Source organism: Pongo abelii, chromosome 11 (genome assembly GCF_028885655.2).
Source record: "Pongo abelii isolate AG06213 chromosome 11, NHGRI_mPonAbe1-v2.0_pri, whole genome shotgun sequence".
Taxonomy (NCBI): Eukaryota; Metazoa; Chordata; class Mammalia; order Primates; family Hominidae; genus Pongo; species Pongo abelii.
Window position 1 is genome coordinate 57,289,428 of NC_071996.2, and position 16,780 is coordinate 57,306,207.

Genomic DNA, 16,780 nt, shown 5'->3' on the forward strand with positions numbered 1-16,780 from the left:
ATATTCTATTATCCAGAGCCAAAAAAGAGATTAGTCACCTTTTATGTATTTATTTGTTATTTTTCCCCGATACTTTATGATTACTTTTGAAATTGTTAAACATGGCTTTTTATAGGGGAAGTTCTTACTTGAGAATTATGGAAGCAGTTTGTATCATGTATAGAATCTGCCCCATCTCTTGCTGATTTACATGAACTTCATTAGTATTCATGTACAGAAGTTTCAAATCTCCACAGAGACCCATCAACTTAAAAGCATTAAGTCAACAGTCACTTGTTTGGCTAATTTCGTGTCATGTTGTAGGTGTTATTGTATGCACGAGGGTTATAGAAAAATAATAAAGGGAAAAAATTATAAACTTATTCGAAATGAGTGACAATTAAAATACAGTAAATGTTTTGAAACATAACTGCACAGCATGCTATGGGAAAACTGAATAAGGTGATTTAAGTTATGCATGATGTGGAATTGCGTGGGGCTAAAATAGGTGGGAAGATCTTGAAGAGTATTTTATAGTAAAGAATACTGGAATTGTGCTTTAGAAGACTTGAATAAATTACTTAGACGAGGAAAAGTAAAGAAAGAAGCCTGTATAGAATTTGGAAACAATATTTGTCAGGCCTCTGAGCCCAAGCCAAGCCATCGCATCCCCTGTGACTTGCACGTATATACCCAGATGGCCTGAAGTAACTGAAGAATCACAAAAGAAGTGAATATGCCCTGCCCTGCCTTAACTGATGACATTCCACCACAAAAGAAGTGAAAATGGCCTGTTCCTGCCTTAACTGATGACATTGTCTTGTGAAATTCCTTCTCCTGGCTCAAAAGCTCCCCTAATGAGCACCTTGTGACTCCCACTCTGCCCGCCAGAGAACAATTCCTCTTTGACTGTAATTTTCCTTTGTCTACCCAAATCCTATAAAACGGCCCCACCCTTATCTCCCTTCTCTGACTCTCTTTTCAGACTCAGCCTGCCTGCACCCAGGTGACTAAAAGCTTTTATTGCTCACACAAAGCCTGTTTGGTGGTCTCTTCACACGGATGCGCATGAAATTTGGTGCTGTGTCTTGGATCAGGGGACCTCCCTTGGGAGATCAATTCCCTGTCCTCCTGTTCTTTGCTCCGTAAAAAAGATCCACCTACGACCTCAGGTCCTCAGACCCACCAGCCCAAGGAACATCTCACCAATTTTAAATCGGGTGAGTGGCCTCTTTTTACTCTCTTCTCCAGCCTCCCTCACTATCCCTCAACCTCTTTCTCCTTTCAATCTTGGTACCACACTTCAATTTCTCCCTTCTCTTAATTTCAATTCCTTTCATTTTCTGGTAGAGACAAAGGAGACACGTTTTACCTGTGGACCCAAAACTCCGGCGCCGGTCATGGACTAGGGAAGGCAGCCTTCCCTTGGTGTTTAATAGTTGCAGGGATGCCTCTCTGATTATTCACCCATGTTTCAGAGGTGTCAGACCACGCAGGGATGCCTGCCTTGGTCCTTCACCCTTAGTGGCAAGTCCCACTTTTCTGGGGGAGGGGCAAGTACCCCAACCTCCTATCTCTGTGCCCCGATCCCTTATTTCCGCACCCCGACTTCTTATATCTCTGTGCCCCAATCCCGTATTTCCATGCCCCAACCTCATATCTCTGCACCCCGATCCCTTATTTCTGCACCCCAACCTCGTATCTCTGTGCCCCGACCTCTTCTCTGCTTTTCTGGAGGGCAAGAACCCCCCACCCCTTCTCCATGTCTCTACTCTTTTCTCTGGGCTTGCCTCCTTCATTATGGGCAAGTTTCCACCTTCCATTCCTCCTTCTTCTCCCTTAGCCTGTGTTCTTAAGAACTTAAAACCTCTTCAACTCTCACCTGACCTAAAATCTAAGCATCTTATTTTCTTCTGCAATGCCACTTGACCCCAATACAAACTTGACAGTAGTTCCAAATAGCCAGAAAACGGCACTTTCAATTTTTCCATTCTACAAGATCTAAATAATTCTTGTCGTAAAATGGGCAAATGGCCTGAGGTGCCTGACGTCCAGGTATTCTTTTACACATCTCTCTAGTCTCTGTTCCCAATGCAACTCATCCCAAATCTTCCTTCTTTCCCTCCCACCTGTCCCCTCAGTCCCAACCCCAAGCGTTGCTGAGTCTTTCTAATCTTCCTTTTCTACAGACCCATCTGACCTCTCCCCTCCTCCCCAGGCTGCTCCTTGCCAGGCCGAGCTAGGTCCCAATTCTTCCTCAGCCTCCTCTCCTCCACCCTGTAATCATTTTATCACCTCCCCTCCTCACACCTGGTCTGGCTTACAGTTTCATTCCATGACTAGCCCTCCCCACCTGCCCAGCAATTTACTCTTAAAAAGGTGGCTGGAGCTAAAGGCATAGTCAAGGTTAATGTTCCTTTTTCTTTATCCCAAATCAGATAGTGTTTGGGCTCTTTTTCATCAAATATAAAAACCCAGCCCAGTTCATGACTCGTTTGGCAGCAACCCTGAGACACTTTGTAGCCCTAGACCCTAAAAGGTCAAAAGGCCTTCTTATTCTCAAAATACACTTCATTACCCAATCTGCTCCTGACATTAAATAAAACTCCAAAAATTAAATTCCGGCCCTCAAACCCCACAACAGGATTTAATTAACCTCACCTTCAAGGTGTACAATAATATAAAAAAGTTGCAATTCCTTGCCTCCACTGTGAGACAAACTCCAGCCACATCTCCAGCACACAAGAACTTCCAAACGCCTGAACTGCAGCAGCCAGGCTTTCCTCCAGAACCTCCTCCCCCAGGAGCTTGCTACAAGTGCAGAAATCTGACCACCAGGCCAAGGAATGCCTGCAGCCCAGGACTCCTCCTAAGCCATGTCCCATCTGTGCCAGACCCCACTGGAAATCGGACTGTTCAACTCACCTGCCAGCCACTCCCAGAGCCCCTGGATCTCTGGCCCAAGACTGTGTGACTGACTCCTTCTCGGCTTAGCAGCTGAAGACTGACGCTCCCCGATCACCTCGGAAGCCCCGTAGACCATCATGGACGCCAAGCTGTAGGTAACTCTCACAGTGGAAGGTAAGTTTGTCCCCTTCTTAATCAATACGGAGGCTACCCACTCCACATTACCTTATTTTCAAGGGCCTGTTTCCCTTGCCTCCATAACTGTTGTGGGTATTGACAGCCAGGCTTCTAAACCTCTTAAAACTCCCCAACTCAGACAATACTATTTTAAGCACTCCTTTTAGTTATCCCCAACCTGCCCAGTTCCCCTATTAGGCCGAGACACTTTAACTAAATTATCTGCTTCCCTGACTATTCCTGGATTACAGCTACATCTCATTGCTGCCCTTCTTCCCAATCCAAAGCCTCCTTTGCATCCTCCTCTTGTATTCCCTCCACCTTAACCCACAAGTATAAGATACCTCTACTCCCTCCTTGGCGACCGATCATGCACCCCTTACCATCTCATTAAAACCTAATCACCCGTACCCCGCTCAATGCCAATATCCCATCCCACAGCATGCTTTGAAAGGATTAAAGCCTGTTATCACTCACCTGCTACAGCATGGCCTTTTAAAGCCTATAAACTCTCCTTACAATTCCCCCATTTTACCTGTCCTAAAACCAGACAAGCCTTACAAGTTAGTTCAGGATCTATGCCTTATCAACCAAATTGTTTTGCCTATCCACCCCATGGTGCCAAACCCATATACTCTCCTATCCTCAATACCTCCCTCCACAATCCATTATTCTGTTCTGGACCTCAAACATGCTTTCTTTACTATTCCTTCGCACCCATCATCCCAGCCTCTCTTCGCTTTCACTTGGACTGACCCTGACACCCATCAGGCTTAGCAAATTACCTGGGCTGTACTGCTGCAAAGCTTCACAGACAGCCCCCATTACTTCAATCAAGCCCAAATTTCTTCCTTATCTGTTACTTATCTCAGCATAATTCTCATAAAAACACACGTGCTCTCCCTGCGATCGTGTCAGATTAATCTCTCAAATCTCAATCCCTTACAAAACAACTCCTTTCCTTCCTAGGCATGGTTACTGTGGTCAGAATTCTTACACAAGAGCCAGGACCATACCCTGTAGCCTTTCTGTCCAAACAACTTGACCTTACTGTTTTAGCCTAGCCATCATGTCTCCGTGCAGCGGCTGCTGCCGCCTTAATGCTTTTAGAGGCCCTCAAAATCACAAACTATGCTCAAATTACTCTCTACATTTCTCATAACTTCCAAAATCTATTTTCTTCCTCATACCTGATGCATATACTTTCTGCTCCCTGGCTCCTTCAGCTGTACTCACTCTATGTTAATTCCCACAATTACCATTGTTCCTGGCCCAGACTTCAATCCGGCCTCCCACATTATTCCTGATACCACACCTGACTCCCATGACTGTATCTCTCTGATCCACCTGACATTCACCCTATTTCCCCATATTACCTTCTTTCCCATTCCTCACCCTGATCACACTTGATTTATTGATGGCAGTTCCACCAGGCCTAATCGCCACACACCAGCAAAGGCAGGTTATGCTATAGTACAAACCAATAGCCCGCCTCTTAGAACCTCTCATTTTCTTTCCATCGTGGAAATCTATCCTCAAGGAAATAACTTCTCAGTGTTCCATCTGCTATTCTACTACTCCTCAGGGATTATTCAGGCCCCCTCCCTTCCCTACACATCAAGCTCAAAGATTTGCCCCCACCCAGGACTGGCAAATTAGCTTTACTCAACATGCCCTGAGTCAGATAACTAAAATACCTCTTAGTCTAGGTAGACACTTTCACTCGATAGGTAAAGCCCTTTCCTACAGGGTCTGAGAAGGCCACCGCAGTCATTTCTTCCCTTCTGTCAGACATAATTCCTCAGTTTAGCCTTCCCACCTCTATACAGTCTGATAATAGACCAGCCTTTATTAGTCAAATCAGCCAAGCAGTTTTTCAGGCTCTTAGTATTCAGTGAAACCTTTATATCCCTTACGGTCCTCCATCTTCAGGAAAAGTAGAACGGACTAAAGGTCTTTTAAAAACACACCTCACCAAGCTCAGCCACCAACTTAAAAAGGACTGGACAATACTTTTACCACTTTCCCTTCTCAGAAGTCAGACCTGTCCTCAGAATGCTACAGGGTACAGCCCATTTGAGCTCCTGTATAGATGTTCCTTTTTATTAGGCCCCAGTCTTATTCCAGACACCAGACCAACTTAGACTGTGCCCCAAAAAAACTTGTCATCTCTACTGTCTTCTGTCTAGTCATACTCCTATTCTCCATTCTCAACTACTTATAAATGCCCTACTCTTGTTTACACTGCTGGTTTACACTGTTTCTTCAAGCCATCACAGCTGATATCTCTTGGTGCTATCCCCAAACTGCCACTCTTAATTCCCTCTTAGAGTGGGTAGATGATCTTTGCTGGCAGGGCACCCTCCAATACTTCCACTCTGATGAAGTTCTATTCTTTACTTTTATACTCACTCTTCTTCTCATTCCCATTCTTATGCCACCCTCTACCTCTCCCCAGCTATCTCCACCACACTATCAACCTTACCCATTCTCTCCTAGCTGCTTCTAATCCCTCCTTAGCGAACAACTGCTGGCTTTGCATTTCCCTTTCTTTCAGTGCCTACATAGCTGTCCCCACCTTACAGACAGACCCAGCAACATCTCCTGTCTCCTTACACCTCTGAACTTCCTTTAACAGCCCTCACCTTTACCCTCCTAAATAACTCATTTACTTTCTAGACAGGTCCAGCAAGACTTCCCCAGACATTTCACATCAGCAAGCTGCCGCCCTCCTCTGCACTTATTTAAAAAACCTTTCTCCTTATATCAACTCTACTCCCCCCATATTTGGACCTCTCACAACACAAACTACTATTCCTATGGCCGCTCCTTTATGTATCTCTCAGCAAAGACCCACTGGAATTCCCCTAGGTAATATTTCACCTTCTCGATGTTCCTTTACTCTCCATCTCCGAAGCCCAACTACACGCATCACTGAAACAATTGGAGCCTTCCAGCTCCATATTACCAACAAGCCCTCTATCAATACTGACAAACTCAAAAATGTTAGCAGTAATTATTGCTTAGGAAGACACTTACCCTGTATTTCACTCCATCCTTGTCTACCTTCCCCTTGCTCGTCAGACTCTCCTCCCAGGCCCTCTTCCTGTTTACTTATAGCCAGCCCCCAAAATAACAGTGAAAGGTTTCTCATAGATACTCAACGTTTTCTCATACACCATGAAAATCAGACCTCCTCCTCTACGCAGTTACCCCATCAGTCCCCATTACAACCTCTGACAGCTGCCGCCCTAGCTGGATCCCTAGGAGTCTGGGTACAAGACACCCCTTTCAGCACCCCTTCTCACCTTTTTACTTTACATCTCCAGTTTTGCCTTGCACAAGGTCTCTTCTTCCTCTGTGGATCCTCTACCTACATGTGTCTACCTGCTAATTGGACAGGCACATGCACACGAGTTTTCCTTACCCCCAAAATTCAATTTGCAAATGGGACCGAAGAGCTCCCTGTTTCCCTCATGACACCGACACGACAAAAAAGAGTTATTCCACTAATTCCCTTGATGGTCGGTTTAGGACTTTCTGCCTCCACTATTGCTCTCAGTACTGGAATAGCCAGCATTTCAACCTCTGTCACGACCTTCCGTAGCCTATCTAATGACTTCTCTGCTAGCATCAAAGACATATCACAAACTTTATCAGTCCTCCAGGCCCAAGTTGACTCTTTAGCTGCAGTTGTCTGCCCAAACCGCCGAGGCCTTGACTTACTCACTGCTGAAAAAGCAGGACTCTGTATATTCTTAAATGAAGAGTGTTGTTTTTACCTAAATCAATCTGGCTTGGTGTATGACAACATAAAAAAACTCAAGGATAGAGCCCAAAAACTTGCCAACCAAGCAACTAATTATGCTGAATCCCCTGGGGCAATCTCTAATTGGATGTCCTGGGTCCTTCCAATTCTTAGTCCTTTAATACCCATTTTTCTCATTTTTTTATTCGGACCTTGTATCTTCCGTTTAGTTTCTCAATTCATCCAAAACCGTATCCAGGCTATCACCAATCATTATATATGACAAATGTTTCTTCTAACAACCCCATAATATCACCCCTTACCAGAAGATCTCCCTTCAGCTTAATCTCTCCCACTCTAGGTTCCCACACCACCCCAATCCCGCTTGAAGCAGCCCTGAGAAACATCACCCATTCTCTCTCTCCATACCACACCCCAAAAATTTTCGCCACCCCAACACTTCAACACTATTTTGTTTTATTTTTCTTATTAATATAAGAAGGCAAGAATGTCAGGCCTCTGAGCCCAAGCCAAGCCATCGCATCCCTTGTGACTTGCATGTGTATGCCCAGATGGCCTGATGTAACTGAAGAATCACAAAAGAAGTGAATATGCCCTGCCCTGCCTTAACTGATAACATTTCACCACAAAAGAAGTGAAAATGGCCTGTTCCTGCCTTAACTGATGACATTGTCTTGTGAAATTCCTTCTTCTGGCTCATCCTGGCTCAAAAGCTCCCCTACTGAGCACCTTGTGACCCCCACTCTGCCCGCCAGAGAACAATTCCCCTTCGACTGTAATTTTCCTTTATCTACCCAAATCCTATAAAATGGCCCCACCCTTATCTCCTTTCACTGACTCTCTTTTCGGACTCAGCCCACCTGCACCCAGGTGACTAAAAGCTTTTATTGCTCACACAATGCCTGTTTGGTGGTCTCTTCACACGGACACACATGAAATATTATGTTTTGCAAATAAAAGTTTAGGAAGACTAGAACATGGGGTGTGAGAAGTGGGTCAATATGGGACATACATAGAGAAACAAGTAGGCACATTGACAATGTGTACTATAATCTACAGAAAATAGTTGGATTTTTATGTTCAAAGCAACTTTTTAAGATGTTAAAGGGATGGTAGGACCAGATATGCATTTTAGAAAATTTACTCCATCAATGTATATTAAAGATAAATGAACTCTATAATTTTTTATTTCATTGGAACCAATGTATTTTTCATTAAACTTTATAGTTCACATTTTTCAGAAAAATAATTTTAGAAGCTTAAAAATGTTACATGAAAAGATGAATAATATCAAATACACAATGAAGATAAGGAAAAAGCAAAAATAATTTTAAATGCAAAAGATAATATAGATGCTGTTACCGAATGTAATATTTCACGCTTGTCTGATGAGATTTAGAAAAGCGTGGGGATCATGCTTGTGGTTCCCCTTATCTGAAAAGGAAAAAGCCAACAATTGCCCAAAGGTCAACCAAAGATTTTAGTACTTTTTAGTTCTCATTAGACTTTCACAACAATGTCTCTTTTCTCAAGCATTGCAATCAAGCACTCCATCTGAACCATTCCCAAAAGGAAGCTGTTTTGAAAGTTTATTTTCTTGGTGTGGGGACGGTAGCTCACTCCTGTAATCCTAACACTTCCGGAGGCTGGAGTGGATGGATCACCTGAGGTCAGGAGTTCGAGACCAGCCTGGCCAATGTAGTAAAACCCCATCTGTACTAAACATACAAAAATTAGCCAGACTTGTTGGCACATGCCTGTAATCCCAGCTACTCGGGAGGCTGAGGCAAGAGAATCTCTTGAACCTGGGGGTGGAAGTTGCACTTCAGCCTGGGCGTTGCACTCCAGCCTGGGCATTGCACTCCAGCCTGGGCAACAAGAGCAAAACTCCATCAAAAAAAAAAATAAAAGTTTATTTTCTCTCTTTGTTTCCTCTTGTTGCATTTAAGAGTATGAAGTTTGTTTAAATAAAGGCAGTAAAATCCAACCTGAAAAAGCAAGTATGAGAAATATAACAATATTGATATGGAGATGCTTGCTAACCAAGAGGTGATTTTGTAATAGATATGTGTTTCAGATGAATAATTCCTAGATGAAATTTTTAAAAGGAAAATAAATGCCCAGTGGTGGTACACAGTCTAGAGCCATCTCAAGTAATATTATGGATATTCCATTATTTGAAATTTAATAAGAGTCATTTGTTAAATCACTAGAATTTAAAATATATCCAACAAAGGGCATTTTTTTCAGTAATTATTTGCATTAAAATAAATAATTGGTTATTAGGATATATCACTTTAAGCAATAAATATTCATACATTAAACCTCCCCTTCAACAGAGGAGTTCTGAATAGTGACTGATCAATATAGACAACACGTGGACTGATAATACATAAGCCATCTGCATTTACATTGGCGGAACTTGTATGAACTTTGATGAACTACAAATCAGAGTTGCTGCTTTACAATTTTAATTTACAGCTAATTCCCAAATCTAGAAAAAGAGAAATGAAAGCACAGCCAATAACTGGCATTTATGTTGGTGTCCCTAATATCAAAGGTCATTTTGAAATAACAACAGAAATTGACTACCCTAATCAATATCTGGCTTGAAGGACGCAGATGCAATATATCCTCTGATGAGGTTGGTTGAGTTAAACATATCCCAGCTTCCATTTAGTCTTACAATATAACAAATGGAAAAATACACAAATATGGCAGATGTTTTTGAGCTTACTAACACAGGTTTATTTTCAAATATCTCTCAGAACAACTTCTGAAGAGAGTGCTCACTTGGAAGAAATTCATTCCTGGACTTATCTGAGTATCCAGAATGATTACTAGCAGCTGACTGGGCAAAAATCGAAAGGGATGCAGTACTGAGAAGTCTGACAAGAAGAAAAACAAGTCAGCCAAACTTCACCTCAAATCAGTTTTGTGAAAAAATATATAAATTGCCAGATCACTAAACCAAGAATCCATGCCTATTCAATGCATAAAAATAACTATAGTTTTACAGTAACAAATGACCTAATATATTTTGGTGTACGTATAATTGTACACATTCTCAGAGAATTTGAAATGTGAAAATTATGCTATCTTTGTTAGGAGAGACACTACATTTATTATTTTAGATGCTTACATGCACATGTATAAATGATTTCAAAATAAATGTGTAATTAGTATAACATGAAAAACAGAGAAAATACTCAGATAATTTTTAGCACATCAAGAGAACTACTTTTGTGTTTATTAATGAATGAGCCACTTAGGTCATGGAAAATTTCAGCTGGGTCTTGAGGAGGGAACTAATTGTAATGGAGAAAACTCAGTGCCACTAGTTAGCACCAGGCCTCCATGTAAAACAATCGGGATGTTTCAGTTTCCTCCATGCTGTAGCTTGATAGTTTGTCAATAATTATTTTCCATAAGCAGATGACACCTTAATCGCCAAACCATAGAAAGCTTTTTGTTTTTCTTAGCCATCTTCCAGTGAGAACTCCCATGCTACTAAGAATATATTAATATTTCCTACTGAATTACATCAGGTTCTCCTCTTTAACTACGGCACATGGAAACACATTTCTCAGCTGAAAATGAGCATATAATTAACATTACAACCATTCCCCAGAAAATTTTAGATAGGAATCCAGTGAACTCTTACTTAATCTGCATTCCTTTCACATCCAACACAATGGTAGCTCCTAACATAAAATATGCAATATAGTTGCTGAGTGCTATTTTCCTGATAAAGTCTAATTAAAGTGACTCCTTTGATCTCCCAACTTTGTGTGAGAAATATATGAGCCTACTTATCCTTGAATAATAATTAAGTGATGCACTATAATAATCCTACTACTCAGAAGTAATATAATCAGGATAAGTAAGAAAAATTTCTTTTCTTATAGCTGTAGGATTGATGGCAATGTGCTTCTTCAAAGCTAGCAAGTGAGAGAGAGAGGGACCCCAGTAGGACTGTTGCTATACTTTTATGTATCACATACGAGTAATCTAAATCCCATTGCCTTTGGCACATTCATTTCACTTAAGCAAGCCATAGGTCTTGCTCACACTCAAGAGGAGAGGATTATATAAGGGCATTAATCCCAGGAAGTGGGAATCATATGAGAAATTTTTTCTCTCTGGCCTGGAGACTGATAATTTTAAATAGAGTTTAACAATCTGAACATATAGATAAATTCCCAAGATTCTAGGTGAACAGGCAATTGCCAGAATATGTCCTCTGCTACTTTTTCCATCTTACAAAATATCAAATACAGAGGACTCCACACAAACCTCCTGTAAGTTATCAATTACATTTTTATTTAGTCCTATATGTTTCAAAATTTCTAAAATTACTCAAAGCAAAGATATAAACCTATGAGTCAGATTTCAGCCATGATGTGAAGTGAGACCTTTATGAAAAATCTGTGTAGCGGTAAGCAGGTGAGAGAATTATCTATTTATCCTATTTTCTTTTTCCAATATAAATTACAAATATCTACCTACTCTATTTACTCATATATTTATTCATTATTTATTTTACTTCTTTCTCTGCTTTTTAGATCCTCATCCACAAAGGATTCTGAGATAGCTTTTAAATTACAATAAAATTGTAAAATTTAAGCAAAGTTATTTTTAATATAATTTAGAAATGCTCTTAATAAGAGTATGCCCAAATCTAAATTAAACAGATATTTATGACATATAAGGTATTACATTTTGTTTTAATTTGGCTGAGAAATTTTGGCTCACGTTACAGATAAAGTGAAATAAAGAACATTCATTTTTTTAAATATGAAAAAACTAACAGGAAAACAATAAAAAAGTTTAAAAATAATAAAACCACTATAGTATATCGACTATTTGCATTGTATTAGGTAGTATAAGTAATCTAGAGATAATTTAAAGTATATGGAGGGATTTGCATCAGTTATATGCAAATACCATTTCATTTTATCTAAGGGACCTGAGCATCTGCAGATTTTGGTATCTGCAGGGGCTCTGAAACTAATACCCCATGGATATTGAGGTTGTACACTAGCATAGTCACATTTATACCAATATACATGTAAAAGAGTATTCACAGTAGCATTGCACATAATGTAAAGATCCATCTGACATTTAACAGTACAAAGGAAAAATAAATCATGATAAATTCATAAAATTAAATGTAATAAATGAAAATAAAGGATCTAGACTGTAGATAACAATGTGGATTTATCTTGCATGCATAATGTGTAAAGAGAATTTTTTTTTCAAATTTATTTTTCACATGCATTTTTCACTAAGGACACCTTGACGGAAACCATAGATGTCCTCAGATTCTGTCAGAAACTGGTTACTGAAATAGCCAGGCTTATGTAGCATTATCCTCTAGTGTCCTTATGGTACATAAAACCTAACAATCACCCACCCTGGCTATCGCCACAATAAAACCTCACAAACTATATTTTGAAAATTTCAACATACTTATTTAGATAACTTATAAAATTAATCAGGAAATGTTGTGATATTGCATTTCCCATGAACATAACCAATAACAAGAGAGCAATTTCTGAACATGTTCATGGACTAAATATTAACCTGTTTCCAAAAGCACAATGTGATTTACATCCAATGTTTTGATTGTTTTTGGTGTTTTCTACGGATTTAGATCATATAATGTCTTTTTAAAGGGGAATGATTTATCAACAATTTTTTCCTTTAGTAATTTGGCTTTTTATTTCTCCTTAAAATCTTTTTTTACAGAAGTAACTCCAGTGTGAATATAAGCCTATGCATACAAATTCTTTCAATTACTGGATTCAAAAATTGTTTTCAATCAGTAAGAATGTTTAAAACTGAATTATTATATAAATATATGTCCTTGTGGTAAAGTCAAAGTACACTTAAATCTTAAAAGTACAAATAAGAGAAATGTTTATTTCACTAGGTTTAATTAAAAAAATAGAACAGTCTTTGATGGTGGCCTTCATTTTGGGAGGGTAAAAAAAAGATAACATTTTGTGTGCGTATGCATAGAACATGTTGGGCATACAGTAATTGTTTAAAAAATATTTCACCTTCTGAGATCAGTTTTAAAATTGGATGTTGAAATTTTAATTAGCAGTGTTCAATTAAAAAATTCTTACATAAGTTAATGTTTTTCATAGTGTATCTCAAAATCAGTATGATCTTTAGATAAAGCTGATTGCAGAATAAACTACTTAGACATTTTGATATTAGCATTCCTAAAGCTTTCTGATGAAGCAAAAATAGTGTTACTAATTTGCTGGTACAATTGTATCCATTTCTCTAGGGAATTATGTTTTAGGCAATGCAGCAAGAAGAGTAAAAGCATAAAATTGAAGATGACAACAAGAATGAGTTCAGAGATATAAGTAAAATTCCAATAATGCAGAAGGGAAAGTGGCTTGCTACTCAACTGAAATGGAAAACACTTAAACAGAAGTTATATTAAGAAGTGAAATGGTTTACTAATAGAGGCTAGAGGCTGCAATTGCTTTTGAGAATTAAAGCCTTGGGAAGATCGAATGTTTGCCCATATGTTTTGGACTTCACAGCTTGAGTCATGAAACAGATGAAAGATGAATCCTTTGCTTCAAAAGATGATGTTTTGATTTGACAGTATACATAGAGGAGATTTATGATAAAGTGAAGTAGCAAGATAGAGGAGAAGAAATTAAAGAATTGAAATGTACCGCCATGGTAGTTGTAGGATGAAGGCAAATACTAATAAACTTCTGAAAGTATGAGTCTTCTCTAGTTAATCAGCTTTTAGTTGCCCAAACTCTTTCAGATTTGAATAAGCAGAAGGTTTTTGTTTTTGTGTTTCGAAGAAACCCACATATGAGCAAGCATATGTGATATTTGTCTTCCTGTACTTGGCTTATATCACTTAATGGCTTCCAGTTTTATCCACACTGCTGCAAATGACAGAATTTCCTTCTTTTTATGGCTGCATAATATTCTTTTGGGCATATACACCACATTATTGATATCCATTCATCCACTGAGGGGCACTTAGGTTGATTCCACATTTTGGCTATTGTCATTAGTGCTGCAATAAATATAGGAGTGTGGATATCTCTTTGATATGTTGATTTCCTTTCTTTTGAATATATATTTAGTAGTGAAATTACTGAATCATAAGGTGGTTCTATTTTAATTTTTTGAGAATCCTCTATACTATTCTCCATAGTGGTTGTACTTATTTACATTCCCATCAATAGTTTACTAGGGTTTTCCATTTTCTACATCCTCACTAGCATCTGTAAATATCTTTTTGATAAAAACCATTTTAATTCTCATGAGATGATATCTCATTATGTGTTTGATTTGCGTTGCTCTCATGATTAGTAATGTTGAGCATTTTTAATATGCTCATTAGCCATTTGTATATTTTCTTTTGTGAAATGTCTATTCAGAACTACTGCCAATTTTAAAGCAGATTATTTATTTTTCTGCTATTGAGTTGTTTGAACTCCTTATATATTCCAATTATTAATCCGTTGTCAGCTGAAGAGTTTCGCGAATATATTCTCCCATTCTGTATGTTGACTCTGCACTTTGTTAATTGTTTCCTTTGCTGTGAAGATCCTTCCTTGATGTAATCCCATTTCTCAATTTTTGCTTTGATTGCCTGTACTTTTGAGGTTTTATATAAGAAATATTCTTGCTCAGACCAATGTCCTAGAGCTTTGCCACAGGATTTCCTTCTGGTAGTTTCATTATTTCAAGTATTAGATGTAAGTTTTTAATAAATTTTGATTTGATTTTTGCATATGGTGAGAGATAGGGTCTAGTTTCATTCCTCTGCATACGCTTATCCAGATTTCCCAGCACAGCCTATTGAAGAGATTGTCCATTTCCCTATGAGTGTTCTTGGTGCCTTTGTGGAAAATTAGTTGGCTTATATCTGGATTCTCATTTCTATTTCATTGGTTTATGTGTCTGATTTTTATGCCAATATCATGCTGACTTGGTTACTATAACATTGTAGTATATTTTGAAGTCAAACAGAGTAAAAATTCTAGCTTTGTTCATTTTGTTCAGAATTCCTTTAGTTATTTGAGATCTTTTGTAGCCCCATATAAATTGTAGGATTTTGTTTTTCTATTTTTGTGAAGAATGTCATTGGCATTTTGATAAAGATTGCATTGAATCTGCAAGTTGCTTTGGGGAGTAATGTCATTTTAACTATTTTATTTCTCCAATTTATGAGAATGGAGTATCCTTCCATTTTCTTGTGTCCTCTTTAATTTCTTTCATCAGTGTTTTATAGTTTTTCTTGTATAGATCTTTCATTTATTTGATAGATTGATTCTTACGTAATTTATGTTTTTTGTAATGATTGTAAATGGGATTATCTTTTTAAATTTGTTTTTTAGGTTGTTCTCTGTTGACATGTAGAAATGTCACTGATTTTTTAAAAGTTTTATTTTAGGTTCAAGGGTATATGTGTAGGTTTTGTTATATAGGTAAATTCTGTGTCATGAGGGAGTTGTGTACATATGATTTCATCATCCAGGTAATAAACATAGTGCCCTATCGGTAGTTACTTACCCTCATCCCACCCTCCACTCTGAAGTAAGCCACAGTGTCTGGTTTTCCCTTCTTTGTGTTCATGTGTACTTCCTGTTTAGCTCCCTCTTATGAGGGAGAACACGCAGTACTTGGTTTTCTGTTACTGCATTACTTTGCTTAGGATAATGACCTCCAGCTTCATCCAGGATGCTGCTAAGGACATGATCTCATTCTTCATTACGGCTATGTAGTATTCCATGTCACACCTTTCTCTTACTTTAGTCAGAAAAGGCTATCACCAAGTCCTCCTCCTGAGATTTTCAGTATTCTGCATTCTTTATGCCATAACTACATTTCTTTTCCTCCAAATTCTTAAGTGGTTTCTTCTCCCGGTTTCTCTTTCTCTCTCTCTGTTTTCTTTCCCCTTTCCTTCTCTTTATACTCTTTCTTTTCCCTTTTTTTAAACACTTATTTTAGGTTCGGGGTTACATGTGCAGTTATATAGGTAAGTTGTCTGTCACAGGGGTTTGGTGTACAGATTATTTTATCACCCATATAAATAGCATAGTACCTGACAGGTAGTTTTTCGATTCTCACTCTCTTCTCACCCTCCACCTTGAAGTAGGCTCTGGTGTCTGTCGTCCTTTCTTTATGTCCATGCATACTCAATGTTTAACTCCCACTTACAAGTAAGAACATGTGGTATTTGGTTTTCCTTTTCCCGTGTTAGTTTCATTAGGACCATGGCCTCCAACTGCATCAATGTAGTTGCAAAGGACATGATCTTTTCTTTATTATTGCTGTGTAATGTACTGTGGTGTATATATACCTCATTTTCTTTATCCAGTCCCCCATTGATGGGCACTACATTGAGTCCATGCCTTTAGTAATCTGAATAGGGCTGTGACGAACATACATGTGTATGTGTCTTTATGGTAGAATGATTTATATTCTGTTGGGTATATACCCCATAATGGGATTGCTTGCTCAATGGGTAGTTCTGTTTTAAGTTATTTGAGAAATCACCAAGCCGCTTTCCACAATGACTGAACTAATTTACATATCCACCAACAGTGTATAAGCATTCCTTTTTCTCCATAACCTCACCAACATCTGTTATTTTTTGACATTTTAACAATAGCCACCTGACTGGTGTGAGATGTTATCTCATTGTAGTTTTGATTTACATTTCTCTAATGATTATTGCTGTTGAACATCTTTTCATATGCTTGTTGGCCCCATCTATGTCTTCTTTAGACAACTGTCTGTTCATGTTCTTTGCCCACTTTTTAATGGGGTTGTTTGTTTTTTGCTTGGAAGTTTAAGTTTCTTATATATTCTAGATATTAGACCTTTGTCAGGTGCATAGTTTGGAAGTATTTTCTCCCATTCTGTAGGTTGTCTTTTTACTCTGTTGAG

The 16,780-nt window shown here is 38.6% G+C and overlaps 1 long non-coding RNA gene across 1 annotated transcript; it reads left to right on the forward strand.

The window, feature by feature from the left end:
* Positions 1–666: 666 nt before the first annotated feature.
* Positions 667–11,410, forward strand: LOC134759600 (uncharacterized). The gene is made up of 3 exons (XR_010136040.1): positions 667–1,199; positions 2,874–3,060; positions 9,601–11,410. It is a non-coding gene; the product is annotated as an uncharacterized LOC134759600 (long non-coding RNA).
* Positions 11,411–16,780: the final 5,370 nt, after the last annotated feature.